This window comes from Lupinus angustifolius, chromosome LG03, assembly GCF_001865875.1.
Source record: "Lupinus angustifolius cultivar Tanjil chromosome LG03, LupAngTanjil_v1.0, whole genome shotgun sequence".
NCBI lineage: Eukaryota > Viridiplantae > Streptophyta > Magnoliopsida > Fabales > Fabaceae > Lupinus > Lupinus angustifolius.
The window spans coordinates 7,966,478-7,986,783 of record NC_032011.1 but is presented as its reverse complement, the minus strand read 5'-3'; the positions used below and the strand labels follow the sequence as shown (position 1 = coordinate 7,986,783).

The 20,306-nt window shown below is 32.8% G+C and overlaps 3 pseudogenes; all 3 read left to right on the top strand.

Moving 5' to 3' along the window:
• The window catches only part of LOC109342319, a 73,360-nt pseudogene extending 70,489 nt beyond the window's left edge, over positions 1–2,871 (top strand).
• LOC109342317 lies at positions 5,862–11,176 on the top strand (annotated as a pseudogene).
• LOC109342561 lies at positions 14,161–17,718 on the top strand (annotated as a pseudogene).

Sequence of the window (20,306 nt, the reverse complement as noted above, 5' to 3'; positions counted from 1 at the left end):
ATGTCTTTAATAATAATAATTAGTATCTCAAATAGCACAGATAGATAAGATAAATGATCAAATCTTAATGGGATAAACTGCTAACTTTTATGCAGGAGGTACCTTTGCATTATACTCACTACTCTGTCGAAATGCCAGACTGGGCCTTTTGCCTAATCAGCAATCCACTGATGAGACACTGTCTGCTTATGCCACCAAAGATTCTGCGGACACACGGCAGTCTTCTCTTTTGAAGTCATTCTTCGAAAAGAACCCGTGGCTCCAGAAAGGACTACTTATCTTTGTTCTACTCGGAACCTGTATGACAGTTAGTGATGGTGTACTCACTCCTGCAGTATCAGATAGCTGATCTAGTGCAGCACCTGAGCTTCTATATTGATGTTTAATTCATGAGCTTCTATAGTTGATCATGTTTCTTATTTGTGTTTATAAACATTTTTTCAGTTCTTTTGGCAGTTTCGGGTGTTAAAGTTAAAATCAGTCAACTCGATGATAGTAAATCCAGAAAGCTTCTTCTGTTACCATATTCCAATATATTTCCTATTCATAGTGTATTAAGACTTTAGACGATTTATCTTGCAGATTATGTTGTTATGATCTCATGTGTGATTTTAGTGGGACTTTTCTACATTCAGCAATATGGCACACATACAGTTGCTTTCTTGTTTGCTCCATTTGTTGCAGCATGGCTTTTATGTATCAGTGTTATCGGCGTATACAACATATTCCGCTGGAACCCGAAAATATATTATGCACTTTCTCCAGTCTACATGTTTAGGTTCATCAGAACAACTGGCATTGAAGGATGGCTGTCATTAGGTGGAGTAATGCTTTCAATCACAGGTACCTATGCTGCAGTTAAGTTATTTTATTAGAAACCGATTGGAGTTTGGAAAGTAATTTTTTCTGTAATATTCTACCAGGTGTGGAGACCATGTTTGCTGACATGGGCCATTTTTCAGCTGTCTCAATAAGGGTAAATTGACTGTGTAGTTTAACTGACTTGTATATTTTTCTACCATATCAAAAGGAGTTCTATTTTGACATTAGTACTTTCATCTCAGATAACTTTCACCTTTCTAGTATATCCCTGCCTCATTCTGGCATACATGGGTGAGGCTGCGTTCCTCTCTAAGAACCATTCTGATGTTGAGCAAAGTTTCTACAAAGCGATACCAGGCAAGAATATAAATAACCCTTAACTGGCAGTTATTTTAGGCCACTCTTGTATAACTACAACTATATTTTTCTGCAGAAACTGTGTTTTGGCCGGTGTTCGTACTCGCCACTCTTGCATCCATTGTAGCAAGCCAAGCAGCAGTTTCTGCTACCTTTTCAATCATAAGTCAGTGCCATGCGTTACATTGTTTTCCTTCGGTAAAGATTATTCGTACTTCAAGCAGAGTATATGGGCAGACATACATCCCAGAAGTCAATTGGATATTAATGTGCCTATGTTTAGCAGTCACAATTGGCCTAAGGGATACAAACAGGATGGGTCATGCATATTGTACATTTCTTTTCCACTATGATTATGATACTTGAAACTTGACCGGTAAATTCAACTACTTTGCTGGATCTGCAGGGCTTGCAGTCACCACTGTTATGTTCGTGACGACGTGCTTGATGGCACTAGTAATTGTCATTGTCTGGAAACAAGGAATAATAATAGCCATTACATGTTTGCTATTTTTTGGATCAGTTGAACTCTTTTACGTCTCGTCTTGTATCTACAAGGTCATTGAAGGAGCATGGATTTCACTTGTACTATCCTTTATCGTTATGTGCCTAATGTATACTTGGAACTACGGAACATTGAAGAAATACGAATTTGATGTGGAAAACAAGATTACAACCAACTACTTACTGTCTATGGGACCTTCCCTCGGCATGGTTCGTGTCCCTGGTGTTGGACTAATGTACACTAATGTGGCTTCTGGTTTCCCTGCCTTTTTTGGCCATTTGGTTACAAACTTGCCAGCACTCCATCAGGTGCTAGTTTTTGTCTGTGTCAAATCTGTTCAAGTCCCTTATGTCAGTGAAAAGAAACGGTTTGTCATTAGTCGGGTAGGCCCGAGAGAGTATAGCATGTTCCATTGCGTTGTCGGTATGGTTACAAGGACATACCACAAGAGAACTATAATTTTGAGAATAAAATGCTATCTTCTATAATACAGTTTGTAGAAACCGAAGAAGAGATCAGTCCAGAACCAACACATGAATTGTCTAAAAAAAATGGAAACTTGGATGTGGAAGGTATTATTAATTCATATTGTGAGGAGAAATTGTTCCGATCTTCGAATTTTGTGAAGGTAATGAGGAATGGTGATGACCGTCATGAAGAGTCTCTCTACAAAGATGAATCTGTGCAGATTCTTACAGCTAAAGAGTTTGGTGTCACCTCTTTGATTGGTCATTCCTATGCAAAGGCAAAGAATTCATCCTCCTTCATAAAGAAATTTGCAATAAATATTGTCTTTGATTTTCTAAGCAAGAATTGCAGAGAGTCTGATGTTGTTCTGAATTTAGACTATACTTCTTTGCTAGAGATTGGTATGATTTACCGTGTCTAGTCTCAGAAGATAATAGTCAGAATTTTTGAATGTTGGTTTCAAAACAGTGAAAGTGACAAAGACTTTTACAAGACAATGATCAGGTTCAAACAACTATAGATTTTTCATCATTAATGTCTAGGTGTCCAAGGTTCTATATGTAACAATGTAGTTCAGAAAGTTCAGTATAACAAAGTAGAATACACATTTGCTTATAAACTGTTGTATCCATGTGAGGCCTTGTTGTTGGTTTATTGTATTGGCCTGGACTTGTGGGCATCACTCATATTTTGAGGAAGTCCCTAACCTAGGGTAAATGCTGCCAACAAATTTCTTGAACTCCAAAATATATAAACTAATGTTTTTGTTCAAACATTGATATTAATGTTTCACATAGTTAAGAGTTTTTGATAAGTTTAAAACCTTCAATTTCATTTCGGCTCGAGCCTAGAATATGCCAAGCTAGGACCAAGTCTGATCATAGTTACATAGTTTTCTCATGTATTCTACATACTGTATATTGAATTTATTGTATCGTGTACCACAAATGGAGCCTGTCATAAAGAAGAAGAAGGTTCCAATGTAAAAAGTAAACCATATAACTATATACATATGATGTGTCAGGTAAGTTACAATGTAGCTGTATCCATATTAAGAGGCCATTGTTTTTCTTCTTTCCTTTTACAATGTAGTAGGGTAGAACTTTTGCTTTTAATTTCATTATTTGAATAAGTGGATTTGACATCTTAGTTGACACTTCTCTCACATCTGCATATCCACTTTACCTCAAAATATGATGTACCTCTCCATAGATATCAATGTATGATGTCTATACTAGATGACAATAGTAGGTTTTAATATTTTTTCCTTTACTTTTTCCATCTGACATCAATATCACAGTTTTATTTTTGTGCACAAAAATGTTAATAACTTAAAAGTGTCATTATTGTACAGAGTGTGATATGGACATAATTGTAATAGTGTAGTTAGTTACTAATAGAATTGTGGAGGGAAAGTTAGTTAGAAATAGATAAAATAAAAATGGATGATAGAAGTAGTTTTTTTAGACAAAAAAGGACAAATTAAATGGGTTTTGCTAACAAGTCCTAAATAAAAAGGTTAAGGTTTTAAGTGTGTTATTATTATTAGTTTTTAACCTACTTTTTATTCTTGATAGAAGATCATGGACTTATTTAGAACTATCCGTTTATTAAATTGAGGTTACCTTAAAATTGTCCTATTCATTCTCACATTAAATTATTTCCTTGTTAATTTGTAATTATTTAGAAATACTATAAAGAAAGAGAATCGTATGAATAAATTTTTGGGAGACATAAATAAATAAATGACATGGTTTTGAAGTCAACAATAAAAAATATCTTAGTATATTAAACAAGTCAACATAAAATTAATTACAATAAATACTTTAGGAAAAGTCTATAAAAACACCAAAAACATGATATTATTTTGAAAATAGTTGTCACAAACTATTTTTTATTTCTAACTAGTATTTAAACTTTAACTGTTTGTAAATTTGTCACTGCATATAGATAATATTAAATTAATAGCAATGAAAATTTTTAACATGTGTATTTTGCTTTAGCATCGACTTTTAGATCATTATTAATTAATTTTATTTTTTATATATGGATATTATGTGTTAATCACTTTTAACTCTGATTTTTACTTATTCTATTTTTTAGAAATAATTTTATATTTTGACATATTTTCTATAATGTTATATATTGACTAATATATAATGTTATATTACTAATGTTTTGAGTCTTATTTCCTTGTTTGTTTATTAATAATTTATTTTTAAAGTGACTAATTTTACTAACTAATAAATTTTGAAGAGTAATTAGTAAGAAAATATAGTTCATAATAACTACTTGCAATAGTCATAAAACTTATATGTAATGTTTGCTCTTTTACTCGATGTGAGCATTTTTATTTTTGAGGGCTTGTCTATATTGCTCATATCTAATGAAAATATGTCATGCCAGTAAAAAATATTTAAATATTCATTATTAATGTTGGTATTTCTTTATTATCATTAGTGCAAATTTATGATATGATTTGAGACTTTTATTTAGACATGGATTCTCTCTAATAAAATGGTAGGAAAAAAAAATTATCTGCCAATGATTTTAAATTTTTAATAAAAAATTATAAATATTTTTTCTGAGGACATGAAGTCTTATATTTGAACAAAGATATTATTATTCCAAAAAATTTATGTATCCATATCCCAAATCAATCAAATTTTATCAACTAAAATTTATTGAACTGAGACATAAATAAAGACAAGGATTTGCTTATCCTAAGCATGTCCCAAAGTCTCTCTCATACCAATCACAATATATCATATGAATTAAAAAAGTTAAGCATTCACAACTTTAATTATTTTTGTTTCATTATAATTGATTTGAAACATACTTGAAGTCATGATTAGGGATAACTATCATCATCCCATAAATAAGAAAATAGATTCATTTTCGCAGGACTCTCCAGTACTGAAAATGTAAGAGGAGTTAGTTTTATAAAAATATTTAATTTAAATAAAAAAACCAAAATTCAAACCATTAAAATTTTGTTTTATCATATATTATAATCTTAGGTATGCATAGCCTTATCCAATAAAGGAGAAGAGCCATAATCATAAACAAGACACAAAAATGAGATCTTTTTGTTACCTATATTGGCCTAAGAGATGGTCTTAATTGGTTAACGAATGAAAACACCAAACAAGAGTTAAGAAGCATCTAATACATTTTCCAACCTTTTTCTACACACAACACTTCATTTTCTACTATTTGTTTTTGCGGCAAATTTACTTGCATCGTGCACCTTTTAGAAATATTATCCCCTAAATTGGTAATGCAGGAGTTTTCTTTTAATATATTTTTTTATCATCTTCCCTTAAATCGACAATGGGGAGAGTTTTTTTTTATTATTATTATTCTCTTCTGTTGGAACGATTGCTTACACAGACCACACAGTTCTGCCGGTAGCGCTAGAGAAATGGAGTTTGACACTTCTTCAGGATTTGCTTCCTCGACATGTGGAGATAATAAGAAGAATAGATGAAGAGGTAATGGTTTAGACCTTGTGTGGATATGATGTTCAAATTATCATGTTATATATAGTTCTTGGTTCATTTTCCCAACCATGTTTTTCATTCTTCCTTTTGAAATGTTATCTATATCTAATGCCATGTATTTATGTTTTGTCAATCAGATCATACATGAAATTGTTTCCAAGTATGGGATAGATGATCTTGCCTTGTTACAACAAAAGCTTAGAAAGATGAGAATACTAGAAAATATTGACTTACCCAACTCAGTGATAGAGCTGCTTAATAATTTAAAGAAGGTTCCTGCTTCTGAGGATGTGAAAGAAATTGGTCTTCATGATAATGATATAAAGGCAACAGATGATGAAGTTGGGGAAGAGGAACAGGAAGAATATGACAATTCACACCAAAATCGTCAATGTAGTTGACGAGTTATGTGTATCGTCAACTACACTGTCGAGTTATATGTAACAATAAAAAACCCCTAACTCGGCTACCATACAAGTAAATTTGTCATTTCTTTTCCTACTCATTGCCTACACTTTTCATCTATATATTCTTTTTTCTGACTCTCATCATTTTGTCAGTGACTGCTCTCTTCTATGATCTCCCTTTCACCCTCTCTATCCTCTCTGTCATTAACCCATCTGCTAGCTATGGAACAAGGAAAACCCAAGCAGGTATTTTTTTGTGTGGCAAAACTCGACTTTCACATACAGTTACATAATTATCTCATTTATGGTATGTACTGCGTATCGAATTCACTGCTTATAATAAAAAATGACTAACCAGGTACCATGTGAATCACATAACCCGTAATTATGCTTTCACCTCTTTGTGTAGTTTCTTGTCAACTTTTTTAGTCACTAATGCATCTGTAAGTTGTCATTATTCTTTGAATGTCCTTCATTTATCCTTTGAGTTAAATGGGATTTATCCATTGTTTTGATGACTATTGGAGTATTAAGTATATTCAGCATTTTGTTCCACCCATAGCCACTTGATATATGGTTCTCTTTGGTACGGGTGTGGGTACAAAGTACGGATGTGGGTACAAAGTACGCGCTACATTACCCTGTCAAATATTGATATGTTAGGGGTATACTTAGTCGGGTTTCTATAGCTCCATGTAGAGTCAGTCATTTCTAGTGCTGCTTCTTGCAAGTTTGAATCAACTTTTGTTTCACCATAGGAGAAATAACCAATGATAAAATTCATTCTTATTTGGTGTAACTCATTCATGTAGATAAGTGTACATTACCAATTACTCTTCTTTTCTTTTACTTAAATTGTAAGTAAAAATCTAGTTCGTTGCTTATAGAGAACCAATTGGCAAAAGAACCACGAATTGGTAGGGAATAACCAATTTACAGTTCTCTATCAAAATAAGAGAATTGTGTTTCAATGGTTCCAACAGAGTGTATAAGAAGGGCATTTGTGGGTTATAGAGCCATTAGTGTCCGTTTGAATTTGTATATTATAACATAGGGTCTTCACATTTCCACTAGTACTGTATGATAGAGCTTATCAAGATTGAAACCACCACATGCCCTCCCAACATTGACAGGCTATACAACCTTATTTCTTTTGGATATTTTCATCTGCTGGGTCCTGATGAACTACTTCTCCATTTCGTAGTTACCTCGTATGCGGTAGGTACAGGTGGGACTATGTGGTTTACTTGGGTATGTGTTTCATTACCTTTTACGTTAATTTTATGAGACCTCTTTATGACGAACCCAATACGTTGCACACAATATGGTGAATTCGGCGCGTGATTCATATCGTAAATGAGATATTTATGTAACTATCTTCCATTTGTTTCATCTCTTCTAGTGTGTTCAGTTATTGGTTTTTCAATTTGAGAAAGAATTTAATTCAAACATTTGAATATATTCTTATTTTTGGCCTCCCTGTATCAGAAATTAAAGGGAACATCTTTTGCAACAGTGCTCACTCTGGCTTACCAGAGTCTTGGAGTAGTTTATGGTGACCTTAGTACCTCTCCTCTTTATGTTTACAAGACCACATTCTCAGGGAAATTGAGCCTCAAAGAAGATGATGTGGAAATTTTTGGGGTGCTTTAATTTGTCTTCTGGACATTAACTATAATTGCTCTCTTCAAATACATTTTCATTGTGATGTCTGCTCTCTTCAAGCTACTGTTTAGCAATTCCTTCCAAGCCAATGATAACTATTTGAGAAGGATGCACAATTTTGTAATTACATTCGTAGCTAGCCAAAAAACCATCCTGCTATCAACAAGGCGTTGGTCTAGTGCTGTAACACCCGCTAGACCCCTAGGTAGACCAAAAGTTAAAAGTTCGATTCCTGGGAGTTACAGTTGTTGGGAGGGATAACCATGCACCCCGAAAACGATTAGTTTCTGTGGCATGCATGTCACTTGGAATAACAGTTTGACAAAAACCATAGTCTATGCATATGTTGTCATTTGCTTGTTTTGCATTTATATAACTATGAATATGAACATAGTTGTTTTCTCTCTTTATTGAGTTTCTTGGAATATGATTGTGTTATATATGCTGATTAATTTGCATGATAGTATTTTCAGGCTTAATTTACACATAACTACCATTCTTTATATAATAGAAATTTGATGCCAATGTATTTCCTCTTACCCTGAGGGTTGAATGTAAGCAAGAATTGTAGTATTTTTATGTCTTTAATAATAATAATTAGTATCTCAAATAGCACAGATAGATAAGATAAATGATCAAATCTTAATGGGATAAACTGCTAACTTTTATGCAGGAGGTACCTTTGCATTATACTCACTACTCTGTCGAAATGCCAGACTGGGCCTTTTGCCTAATCAGCAATCCACTGATGAGACACTGTCTGCTTATGCCACCAAAGATTCTGCGGACACACGGCAGTCTTCTCTTTTGAAGTCATTCTTCGAAAAGAACCCGTGGCTCCAGAAAGGACTACTTATCTTTGTTCTACTCGGAACCTGTATGACAGTTAGTGATGGTGTACTCACTCCTGCAGTATCAGATAGCTGATCTAGTGCAGCACCTGAGCTTCTATATTGATGTTTAATTCATGAGCTTCTATAGTTGATCATGTTTCTTATTTGTGTTTATAAACATTTTTTCAGTTCTTTTGGCAGTTTCGGGTGTTAAAGTTAAAATCAGTCAACTCGATGATAGTAAATCCAGAAAGCTTCTTCTGTTACCATATTCCAATATATTTCCTATTCATAGTGTATTAAGACTTTAGACGATTTATCTTGCAGATTATGTTGTTATGATCTCATGTGTGATTTTAGTGGGACTTTTCTACATTCAGCAATATGGCACACATACAGTTGCTTTCTTGTTTGCTCCATTTGTTGCAGCATGGCTTTTATGTATCAGTGTTATCGGCGTATACAACATATTCCGCTGGAACCCGAAAATATATTATGCACTTTCTCCAGTCTACATGTTTAGGTTCATCAGAACAACTGGCATTGAAGGATGGCTGTCATTAGGTGGAGTAATGCTTTCAATCACAGGTACCTATGCTGCAGTTAAGTTATTTTATTAGAAACCGATTGGAGTTTGGAAAGTAATTTTTTCTGTAATATTCTACCAGGTGTGGAGACCATGTTTGCTGACATGGGCCATTTTTCAGCTGTCTCAATAAGGGTAAATTGACTGTGTAGTTTAACTGACTTGTATATTTTTCTACCATATCAAAAGGAGTTCTATTTTGACATTAGTACTTTCATCTCAGATAACTTTCACCTTTCTAGTATATCCCTGCCTCATTCTGGCATACATGGGTGAGGCTGCGTTCCTCTCTAAGAACCATTCTGATGTTGAGCAAAGTTTCTACAAAGCGATACCAGGCAAGAATATAAATAACCCTTAACTGGCAGTTATTTTAGGCCACTCTTGTATAACTACAACTATATTTTTCTGCAGAAACTGTGTTTTGGCCGGTGTTCGTACTCGCCACTCTTGCATCCATTGTAGCAAGCCAAGCAGCAGTTTCTGCTACCTTTTCAATCATAAGTCAGTGCCATGCGTTACATTGTTTTCCTTCGGTAAAGATTATTCGTACTTCAAGCAGAGTATATGGGCAGACATACATCCCAGAAGTCAATTGGATATTAATGTGCCTATGTTTAGCAGTCACAATTGGCCTAAGGGATACAAACAGGATGGGTCATGCATATTGTACATTTCTTTTCCACTATGATTATGATACTTGAAACTTGACCGGTAAATTCAACTACTTTGCTGGATCTGCAGGGCTTGCAGTCACCACTGTTATGTTCGTGACGACGTGCTTGATGGCACTAGTAATTGTCATTGTCTGGAAACAAGGAATAATAATAGCCATTACATGTTTGCTATTTTTTGGATCAGTTGAACTCTTTTACGTCTCGTCTTGTATCTACAAGGTCATTGAAGGAGCATGGATTTCACTTGTACTATCCTTTATCGTTATGTGCCTAATGTATACTTGGAACTACGGAACATTGAAGAAATACGAATTTGATGTGGAAAACAAGATTACAACCAACTACTTACTGTCTATGGGACCTTCCCTCGGCATGGTTCGTGTCCCTGGTGTTGGACTAATGTACACTAATGTGGCTTCTGGTTTCCCTGCCTTTTTTGGCCATTTGGTTACAAACTTGCCAGCACTCCATCAGGTGCTAGTTTTTGTCTGTGTCAAATCTGTTCAAGTCCCTTATGTCAGTGAAAAGAAACGGTTTGTCATTAGTCGGGTAGGCCCGAGAGAGTATAGCATGTTCCATTGCGTTGTCGGTATGGTTACAAGGACATACCACAAGAGAACTATAATTTTGAGAATAAAATGCTATCTTCTATAATACAGTTTGTAGAAACCGAAGAAGAGATCAGTCCAGAACCAACACATGAATTGTCTAAAAAAAATGGAAACTTGGATGTGGAAGGTATTATTAATTCATATTGTGAGGAGAAATTGTTCCGATCTTCGAATTTTGTGAAGGTAATGAGGAATGGTGATGACCGTCATGAAGAGTCTCTCTACAAAGATGAATCTGTGCAGATTCTTACAGCTAAAGAGTTTGGTGTCACCTCTTTGATTGGTCATTCCTATGCAAAGGCAAAGAATTCATCCTCCTTCATAAAGAAATTTGCAATAAATATTGTCTTTGATTTTCTAAGCAAGAATTGCAGAGAGTCTGATGTTGTTCTGAATTTAGACTATACTTCTTTGCTAGAGATTGGTATGATTTACCGTGTCTAGTCTCAGAAGATAATAGTCAGAATTTTTGAATGTTGGTTTCAAAACAGTGAAAGTGACAAAGACTTTTACAAGACAATGATCAGGTTCAAACAACTATAGATTTTTCATCATTAATGTCTAGGTGTCCAAGGTTCTATATGTAACAATGTAGTTCAGAAAGTTCAGTATAACAAAGTAGAATACACATTTGCTTATAAACTGTTGTATCCATGTGAGGCCTTGTTGTTGGTTTATTGTATTGGCCTGGACTTGTGGGCATCACTCATATTTTGAGGAAGTCCCTAACCTAGGGTAAATGCTGCCAACAAATTTCTTGAACTCCAAAATATATAAACTAATGTTTTTGTTCAAACATTGATATTAATGTTTCACATAGTTAAGAGTTTTTGATAAGTTTAAAACCTTCAATTTCATTTCGGCTCGAGCCTAGAATATGCCAAGCTAGGACCAAGTCTGATCATAGTTACATAGTTTTCTCATGTATTCTACATACTGTATATTGAATTTATTGTATCGTGTACCACAAATGGAGCCTGTCATAAAGAAGAAGAAGGTTCCAATGTAAAAAGTAAACCATATAACTATATACATATGATGTGTCAGGTAAGTTACAATGTAGCTGTATCCATATTAAGAGGCCATTGTTTTTCTTCTTTCCTTTTACAATGTAGTAGGGTAGAACTTTTGCTTTTAATTTCATTATTTGAATAAGTGGATTTGACATCTTAGTTGACACTTCTCTCACATCTGCATATCCACTTTACCTCAAAATATGATGTACCTCTCCATAGATATCAATGTATGATGTCTATACTAGATGACAATAGTAGGTTTTAATATTTTTTCCTTTACTTTTTCCATCTGACATCAATATCACAGTTTTATTTTTGTGCACAAAAATGTTAATAACTTAAAAGTGTCATTATTGTACAGAGTGTGATATGGACATAATTGTAATAGTGTAGTTAGTTACTAATAGAATTGTGGAGGGAAAGTTAGTTAGAAAAATGAGTTGTTACTTAGGGGAACATGTACAATTTCATTTACAATATACTTTTATTCTTGTAATTCTTGCATGATTCAATAAAAAAGTTCATATTATATTATTCTTTTCATTAGAATCTTTACTCTTATTCTTGAATTCTTAGTTTTCAAAAACAACCATATCAGAGTGTGAACTCTAAAATGGGCTTGGAGAAGGATGTATAATGGGTGATAAGCATGGGTAATGAACTTACTCTGTAGGGTTCATATTCATGTATATAACAACCCATTTGAGATTTTACTGTTTGAAGATTAAACAAACAATAGATGTATACTTTCTACCAACTTTACTACTTCAACTGCACAATTCTTTTGAAGAGAGGAAAAGAAAAAGGAAATACAAATTACATATTAGCATGAGAGGCAAAAACCCACCACTGTTTCACTTTTCAACCATGAATTTGAGAGTTTATATAGTGGTACAAACTTGGTACACATATTGGGACAGAAGATATACTCCTAAATTTGAGGGGTTGTGCATGTATGTTTTTTAGGTTGGCACATGCATGTTATAGTTACTCTTTCTAGTAATATCTATATCTCACATGAGACAAAAAATATGAGTGGAGCGCATATGATAAACACTTACGTAATGAAATTTTTTTAGGCTGTGCATTGATGGTTAGAAGTTCATTCTTGATATAGAAGAGACATAAATCAGCTAGTAGAGAGTTGATCCAACTTAATCAATGATCTCGAATTTAAGCTTTTAATATGTTACTCATCATGACTTTACCCGACTCAATCAAGATTGCCTCAAAAAAGATAAATGTAATTGAGACAAAAAAATCAATAAAATTGATCATTGTCTGCAAAGAAACATGTAGCTAGCTAGATACCTCAAAGTAAGTACCTAATTTTGCCTTTTGCACTTGAAGCCATGTCTCGAATTTTGAACTTCCTCTTTTGTATTACTAAATTTATTTTTCAACTAGCAAGTACATTATGATTTAAAATATCTTTGCCAAGAGCCTAATAAATTGCACCTAAAAGATAGGTAAATCTCTTTAGCAATGAACTGCCACAGAAAATTAGTCTCAATCACTTCAGAGTCTTTGGTTAGCAGAGAGGGGAGAAAGGGAAGTAGAGTTGTTGAAGCCTATGTTAGGAGTAGTAAGGAGGAAAGGGTGGAAAAGGAGTTGAGTAGGGGCATTGAGACAACATAATAACATGAAAATGAAAGTAGATATGAAAATGATCTTATTTGGTATGTTGTAGTTATCAAAAACTTTTCTTTTCCTATAGAAACTTTTTCACTTTTGGCTATATGGTATACTACTACACTTTTTCCTACCCTCCTTTGTCTTTTCCTCTCATTGCTTGACAAGCAAAGAATAACTAAATGCCATTAAGGGCACTGGTTCACAAAAGGATGAAAGGCATCCATCACAATGAAGATAGATTTCTTTCATTACTACCAAAAGTATATGAGTAAGAAACTAATCTCTTTCAGGTTGTGTGACTGCCCCTCCCAACAAATGTCGCTCTTATGAATCGAACTCTTGACTTTATGGTCATTCTGGGGATCTAGCGAGACCTTACATCACTAGACCAACGCCTTGTTGGTACAATGAAGATAGACTCTTTTAGTACTACCAAGGGTATCCCTCACCCTTTTTGGGTAAGGAACTAATCACTTCCGGATTGTGTGACTGCTCCTTTTAACAAGTGTTGCTCCTAAGAATCGAACCTTTGACCTTTTGGTCATCCTGGGGATCTAACGGAGCTTTGTATCACTAGACTAACGTCAATGAAGACATATTGATCTAATTGTTCCAATACTCACATGTCAAATATTATAAAAGATATTTTCAAAAAGAGTTCCATTTAGGGAAGTTAGGATTTGTAATCAGTTTTTTGGTACTCACCATTCACTAACTAACATTCACAACATGTGTACAATTATAAAAGTGAATCTTCAAATCATGTTTAATTGAAAAATGAAAGACAAGACTGAGACAATATGTTCTCAGTAAAGGCCAAATGACATCTCTAAAGAAATTTGTGTAGTATGAATATACCACTTACCCTTAAAGATGTGACACAATGACAAATTAGAAGAAAAATATATAATTAAGAAAGATTGCCAGCATCCTTCAAATGATTAATTTATGAATAAAATCATAAAGGAAAGGAAGAGTAAATTTGACCAAAATAACTTAAAGTTGTACCTAACATAACATTATAAAGGCAGCTATCAGATAATAGTGACTGGCATGAAACCCAAGTAACCTCTCATCTACAACAATATTTGCTACAAAGGCATCATAATGAATCCTTATATCAAAGACCAATGAAGTTATGAAATGTCCAAATCATCCTCATCAAGAGTAATGTTCTCAGAATGTCCATAAGGCCTAAACAGACCAACCTTACATCAAAAGCAAGACCAAACACAGAATGAAAATGATACAAATATCAATTTGATAACCACCTAATAGCCATCCTTCTGAGGAGTACAGAAGCAGGAAAAATGTCACTGGAAGAGAGTGAGTATGAGGTCATCTCTCTGAATACAAATTTTGAAGCCGAAATTGCGAGGAACGCGTTATTAGAGAAAGAAAACAAGGAACTCAGACAGGAAATAGCTCAACTGAAGTCACAGATCATATCACTTAAAGCACATAACATTGAGAGGAAATCTATATTTTGGAAGAAAACAGAAATCCGTGAGTGACAACAATTCAGATGCACATCAATACAAAGCAGCATTTCAGGTAATCATGCCTGAAAAGAATCAAACAAATGAGAATTTGCATACACGTTCAGATTTTCACGAACCCGTGCCTAGGTACGACAAATCAGCAATAGCAAGAGTACCAATGCCACCACCAAGGCCATCATCCAAACCTCTTCCTTCACACAAAAATGAGAAAGGAATGAAAATGCAGCCAACAATAACAGCACCACCACCACCTCCAACGCCACCAAAATCACTAGCAGGGTTGAAAACAGTTCGCCGTGTGCCAGAACTAATAGAACTGTATCGTTCCTTGTCAAGAAAGGATGCGAACATAGATAACAAAACAAATCATAACGGAATTCCAGCAGTTGCATTTACCAGAAACATGATTGAAGAAATTCAAAATCGTTCGACTTTTCTCTCATCTGTAAAGTATAGTTGCTAATATTTACCTCTAGTATATAAACAATGCTGTTATTGATATTGTGAATATTCATGCACAGATAAAATCAGATGTTGAAAGAAAAGGTGAGCTTATCAGTTTCTTGATTAAAAAGGTGGAATCTGCATCATTTTCGAATATTTCTGAGGTTGATGGATTTGTGAAATGGCTGGATGGAAAACTATCTTCCTTGGTGGATGAGTGTTCAGTACTAAAACATTTTCCACATTGGCCAGAATCAAAAGCAGATGCACTTAGAGAAGCATCTTGTAACTATAGAGATCTGAAGAACCTTGAGTCAGAAGTATTATCATTTGAGGACAATCCAAAAGAAGATTTGCCTCAGGCTTTAAGAAGGGTGCAAGCACTTCAAGACAGGTGAGTATTGTTTCTTGTGCAATATACTTTTTAATGAATTCACCATCATTACCTTTATTTATACTTTTAAAACATGGCATACATTGGAAATAGTTTATCTGCTTGTGAGGTATACTTTTATCATACCCCACTAAGTGGGAGCTTTATACATCGGGATGCCGTTTTTTTACTTTTTAATGAATTCCATGAATCATTTTCAAATCTTCAGGTTGGAGAGAAGTGTAAACAATGTAGAGAGGACAAGGGAGAGTACAAGTAGGCGATATAGGAATTTCCATATCCCTTGGGAGTGGATGCTGGACACAGGTCTCATTGGTCAGGTAGGCAGTAGATTGCTTAGGAAAATGATTCTTGATACCAAAATTTAACACTATTTTTGTACCTGTTTAAAATGTCTCAATTATACTATCCATTTTATTAAATTGCGGACTTCATCACAAAAAATTCATGCTGTAATGACTGCAATTGTCGTAAGTGCAATCAGTACCATAAACACAACTGTGATTTAAAACACTAGTACCACCTAATGTGTGAATCAGCTTGCACGAGTTGGTCCCATTTAACCATTGGTTTCGAGTTTGAACCTTGTGTATGCAGCAACATTAAATATTCAGGGGGAGAGTTGTTATCCATAGTAGTCGTTCCTGACTACAGGATTACCAAGATATTACCTTACCGTTAAACTGAGGCTTATCCTCTTATCAGTTTACCAAATGTAAAGTTGATGACCTAAAAGCAAAGGTGATAACTTGTTATTAAAAGCTGGAAAGTGTTAACAAATCTATACAACGGACGTTGGTTCAAGTAGTACATGCTTGATTCTCTTAAGTAAAGTCTCAGATTCGAATCTTGTGGATGGAAAGAATGCTCGCTGGAAGAGTTAGTCTCACGTACTTGTGATGTTCTCAGTTCAGACAGAGGATTGCTTCCAATGCCAGATATAGAAACCAAAAAAAAATCTATACACCCCATTAACCATCAACTAAGTCATCATTATTTGAAATAAGTGTAAAATCTTATTCGAAATATTGTAAAAAGTGACGAACAAGTGAACCACTTACCATGGTTCCAAATTCCAAGTAACTATGTCCAAAGCAAGTTTAGTTGTAAATAAGATATATTGGTTAGTTTGCTTAAACGCAAGCTAAAAGGCACGAACTTAGTTTTTTATGACTTTACTCTAATATCCGCAGCAATGTATGAGGTCCTAGCAATGTTCAAGTTGCTGCGTTGTGGTTATAGTTGTAATTAGGGGAAATGTCTCTCCCCTCATAAGGCACTAAGGCAGGGGGAAGGGATAATGGATAAGGATCTCCTTTGAAAACATTCAATTAAAAAAATTAAAATTTTATTATTATTTTTTAATATTATTAATGCGGGACATGGTTGATAAATACGGCATTATTCATTTGTATTATTATGGTTGATAACAACGAATTAACATTTAACCATGACACATTCTACTCTACTGCATGAAAAATAGTATGATTTCAATGGAAGTGTTAAGAAACGTAGCAAGAGTTAGAGAGAGAATCATGTGCATATATTAAACAAAAGAGAGTAACTACCAAACAATTTTTTTGGTATAAGTAAGATAACTTCCCATGTTAAGAAACTAATACGGTGTGTGATCGTTCCTCACAATAAGAGTCGGTAACGTAAATCAAACATTTGACATTTTAGTCTATCTGAGGATCTAATGAGATTTTTCATCATTAGACTAATGTCTTGTTGGTAACTAGTAACCAATCTATGTGGTAACTGACTAAACTAATCTAACAAACTCCTAAAAAGTATCTCAATTTGCTATGATATACATTACACCTTTTAGGACTATCTAGTTATCTTCTAATACCAAAACACTTCATTTGAAACATTTCATTGTTCTTGTTATTGATTTAATGATTACAGATGAAGCTAAGTTCATTGAGGCTGGCAAAGGAACTGATGAAACGGATAACCAAGGAATTGGAACAAAATGAAGTATTTCAAGAAGATAACCTCATATTATTACAAGGAGTTAAGTTTGCATTCAGAATACACCAGGTAGATTAATATTACACTAGCTTCTCATATTGCATAAAATTAACATTTCTTTTTTGTTCATCTCATCAACCACCAAGACATTTAGTTTGCAGGTGGATTTGATACAGAGACCATACAAGCATTCCAAGAATTGAAGAAGTTTACTACCATAGTGTAGTAATGTGATTAAATGCTTTAGAACTTAATTGTTGTAAAATGTTTAATGTTCACATCACCCGGTGGAATTGACAAATATGTATATCTCCCATTCTCCCCTATTTATCAATGCATTGCCGATTTTCTTAGGAGAAAAAAATATAATTAGTGATAATGTATTATTTTTATTATCATTTAATTTTTAAAAAAATATATAAATGAATATTGGATAATATACTGAGTGTCTATAAATTTTTAGACTGACAATATATAAATTTTATACTCTTTTTCTTAGTGTGAATACCTTATAAGTTTTCGGGTGTACCAATTTGATATAGTAAAAATAAACAAAAAAAATCAAATAGGCACTAAAAATAGTTCATATTATGAGAATATTCTCAATAAAATATTTGTTATATATTCTCATTGCATTAGAGTGTTGTAACACCCTAGCATTGACATGTGATAAACTTAAATATTCTCGTAGTATTTTATTCACCTAAAAAAAGTTTTTGCGACTCGAACTAATGACATCGAAAACAAATAGTTATTATTTCATTGAGTTGCGACTATTAAGCTATTGAAACAATGACTAATTGTCCTTGATGTCATAGTTCGAGTTGCAAAAGACTCATTTTAAGGGGAATAAAATACTATTTAATCTTGTGATGAAACACTCAATATATTCATGAGCCCGAGAGTTATATGTCAATGTTGAGATGTTACAAATATGAGTTAAAATACTCCATATCATGTATCATACAAATAAAATATTAAAAAAAATAATTTGACACAAACTTTTTGTAACCATTTTAGACTTTGCATTTGTTAAGAGAGAAAATTAATGCAAAAAATTTGAAGGATAAAAGTAATTGTTTACATTTTTTAATAGTAGGTATTTGCTTTCAAATCATGAATTTAAATAATCATCATCGTCGAAATTTGAGTAATTTAAAATTTATCAAAACAAATGAAGTTACTGTATTTTTTTTTAAAACTAGAGGACATGCAATTACCTTGTTTTTTTTATAAATAATGCTATATTTTTCTACTAAATTTTTTTACATACAAAAAAATGACACATATTATTTATAAACTAACCATTAATAAAATATCATATTACAATATGATAGGATTAGTAGGATTATATAATATGACTGACATATTATTTTCTATTTTTAAAATAAGTAGATAGTCAAGCATCCTATTTAAGTATGATGTCAAGTGATTATAATAAAATATATTTAAGTATTATAATAGTAAAGAGGAGACATCTGTTTATATACAATTAAGTTACACTCAATCTCAATTATTCATTTTTTAAATCCAATGGACCAAATAAGTTAAACTTAAAAGTTATTTAAGATTTCTATTTCTCTCTCACTATTTATTTCACTCACCTCTTTATGGTCCGTTGATTTTAAGAAAATAGATAATTGAGATTGAATATAACTTAACTTGGGTGTAAGCAGATTCCTCATCTATAATAATAAAATATATTACGGCAGAAATGAGCAAAACTCCAATTTCAATCATGAAATTTTAATTTTTGCTAAACGTAGTTTGCTTCATGAATGTTTTTTGTTAAACAAGTTTAGTTCATCAAATCAAATATTCCATAAAAAATTCCGGGGGCACACTGTCTTTGAAAAACGTCACCATATTGTCCTTAAAAATATATTTGATCAAATTTCCTCAAAGTGTATTCCATTCAGAACTTCAGATAATGGTTGTAATCTAAAATACCATTTATAAGGTCGACAACTGAGTTGAAGTCACTAAATTAAGAGAAGTAGGTATCAATTTATGTCTAATTATTTCACGTATAATTTTTCTCAAAATTTCAAACAAATTTGACTTATATAAGAAAACTTTAAAGACTATTCCATCATTTTAATTTTTTAAATACTAAATTGTTAGACAACAAAGTTTTTGATGACTTTATTTTTTGGACTGGATTAGTAAAAATATAAAATGATAAAACTTTTTAGGGCTATTTTAATATCATTGAATTTAAACTAAAAAGGTCTATAATATTTTTCTTTCTTTTTGTTTGAAACAATAGCATTAAAATTTATACATCTCAAAAGGATTAGTTCATTAATAATAAGGTGATGAAATATCTTTAGTTATAACAAAGAAATATCATTAAAAAATGACTAAATTACCGATATCAAATAGTTTAAAAGGCCTATTTGAACTTATAAAAGCAACTATAAAGCAAAAAATAGCTATAGAGAACTAATAAACTTTTAGTAATAGTAGTTTTTAATTACTCCATTTATTTCTTTATAAATGTGGCCCAAAAACCAAAGAAATCACTGTATTTTTTTTTCTATTGTTAGCAAAATTAATTAAAATCATCTTAAATTTTGTAAACGACCGCTAAGTAGGAACACGTTTTCTCTTAAAAATCAACATATAAAGGAAAGGATTAAGAACTCAAAAATAGTTTTAAAAAATAAAAATAATTATTAATTAGTAAATAACATTTCAAATATTTATTCATTGATTTATTTCTAAAAAAGAAAAAAGATTAGTTCTTTGATATAAAAATAATAGTCCTGTCTCTAAATCATGTCCATGTGTTTAATATTTTAATTGATTGAATTGGGTGGAGAAGATTTGCCATATTTCCTTTTTCATGATATAAATTGCAATGGTCCAATCAGAAGTATAAAGTATGCTATTATATATATA